Source organism: Musa acuminata, chromosome BXJ2-5 (assembly GCF_036884655.1).
Source record: "Musa acuminata AAA Group cultivar baxijiao chromosome BXJ2-5, Cavendish_Baxijiao_AAA, whole genome shotgun sequence".
In the NCBI taxonomy this organism is placed as follows: Eukaryota; Viridiplantae; Streptophyta; class Magnoliopsida; order Zingiberales; family Musaceae; genus Musa; species Musa acuminata.
Window position 1 is genome coordinate 14,114,695 of NC_088342.1, and position 2,806 is coordinate 14,117,500.

Consider the following 2,806-nt stretch of genomic DNA (forward strand, 5'->3'; position numbering starts at 1 on the left):
CAATGGCAACCCAAAATGATCTCGATCAAGACTTTGATTTATCAATCACTGATCTAACATTTTTTTGAAGCTTTTAGCATGTTGTCTACTCTTTTGATATTTCATTCGATCTTCCGACAATTTATTTAAATCTTTAGTATATCGCCTTGTTCTTTGGTATATCATCTATTCCACTAGCACATTCAATTTTCTAATGCATTTAATCCTTCTAACGTAATATTTAATCCTTCAAACACAATACTCAAACCTATAGCAAGAAGTCTGATCTTCAATATGTTGATCAATCCTTTGGTTTGACATCTAATTATGGCATGATAATCTTTCTACACAATGTCCAAGTCTTTAATTCAATATTTAGCCATTCTATAGTCCAAGTCTGTAATTTAAGTATTTTTTTAATCACTTATCTTAAAAGCATTTTAGTTCATCAAATTTTATTAACTGATTTTATCATCAAAATTTAAAATTCAATAGGAGGAGGTAGAGGGAGCAAAGGAGGAAAATAAGAAAGAGAATGTGAAGGGGGTAAAGGAGGAAGAGGTAAAGTAAAGGTGGAGAAGAGGGAGGGGGAAGAGGCAGAGGAGGGGAAGATGAATTGAAACAAACTAGTTTAATAAAAAGAAATGAATCATGAATTTTACATGGGTTCCATTGTAATTTAATCAAAGAGTGAGGATATTATTATCCAAAAGAAAAAAATAAAGGCATTATGATAAAAAAATAAATAGAAAAGTGTCATCTGATTAAAAAATAAAAGAGGGAGCTATTTGATAAATTACCCTTGTTTTTATGGCAAAAATGATAAGTTAGACATAAGCATTAAATTTTTTAGAGAGATTGCTAAAGAAATGGAACATTGATTTGGGTTGAAAAATGTATAGATCCATAATATGATCAATCTTGACGAGTTAACCACCTTGACTTCTTTTTTTACGTGTTTCCATAGCTAAAAGATAAGAAGAATCATTTCTTAAGTAGATATAATTTGAAGGATAAATTTCTCTTGATTCTTGATTCAGATAAAAAAGTTGTAGACACATGTATCTTAGTATTCTATTTTAGTTCAATCCTATAAAAGATTGGCCAAGAGTGTAAATAATAATATTCCTTTGATGATCAACTCAGTCTCAATTTATTATGAGAAAATAAGACTCATAAGAAGTTCCTGTGCTCAAGTTTAGTACAATAAACTCAAAACAAAAATTATTTAGAAATATTATTATAGTGTTTGTTTTGTATCAATTACAAAATACTAGTTAGATTAATGAGATAATATTTCTTTTAGATATCAAACTAATATGACATTTAATTAATAATTCTTCATCTCTAAAAATCAATACGACATATGCATAATCAACTCTTTGTCATATTTGGATTGATTAGACATCATGTCTTTGGCATATCTTATATATAAGTGGATGGTTATATTTATATTACGTACTTGATTGATTTTCTTTCATAGATAAATATATCATGCACAAGAAACATTTTTGTCATATCAGGTGCTTCATATGTTCTTATATCAGAGACACTTCATACACAAAAGAATATCTTGCTTGTATTAAATATTATATATATGTATGTAGTATTTCTAATTAAATGGAATTAATTTGGTCCAATATAAAATCTAGTCCAATTTAAGTTAAGGAATCAGATCGGTCATGCCATACAGTAACCTAATCTTAAGTATGATTTTAAATTTTCTATATTATTCTCAATACTAATAGTTTAGTTATAATCTTTAGTAATCAGATATGAATATTTTCTATTGCAACATCAAATGCACAGCAATTAATATAGAATAACAATTGATATGCATTTGTCCAATAATCACAATCACTAATCTCAAGAATAAGAATATCAATTTTTTTATACAATTCATTTCATGAAATGCCTGATGAATTTAGCTAAATATAAGCCGAACTTAAATTTAAGGCTGAAATTAATGCTTTAGCAGTACTCAATTTATTCATATTCGGGCCAAGCTTGATCGAGCTTGAAATCAATTCAAACACAATCTCAAACCATTCATAATCACATATCCATAATCGATCCAATTAACAAGCCAAAAATTCCGTTTGCATCTTAATCTTTAAAAAGTAGAGCCACATAAGCACAATTCAATTATTCTAGCACTACTCCAATATTTGAAGAAGAGATTTATTTACCAAGAGCTCAAGTTCTTCTCTACATACACCTACATATTTAGTCGCTTATATTTTAGCTTTCTCTCGCCTATAGCTTTGTCGTTGATATTTTAGCTTTCTCTCCCTTCGTGCACAAGTTGCTGATAATTCAGCAACTATTTTAGCTTTCTCCCCTTTCATTCCATCCACACGTTGCTGATGTTTTAGCTTTCTCCCCCTTCATCCACAAGATGCTGATAATTGAGCAATTGTTTTCCAATAGGTATGGTTTGTTTTACCTATATTCATAAATCTATTGATATTTCAGCCTTTATTTTGCCTACAAATTGACAAGTCTCTCATATTTTATAAATGATTATGATGCAGATAATAATATTATATATATATGATTAAAAATAATATATTTTGGGATTAGGCCAATCTAGGCAGAATATATAGAGATAGACATGACTAGCCTTTCACATTAGCACTAAAGTCAATCTCGTAACTTCCAAGCAGCTTCCTGATGCATAATGCATAATAGAGATACAAGTTATACTGTTCAATTGCAACAATACGATAGAAAAAGTCCAAAAACATAGTTTTCAAATTAAATGTCATCGAGACCAAATATTCACTCGATGTAGCCTAAGCACAGGGGAAGGAAAACAATTGTGATG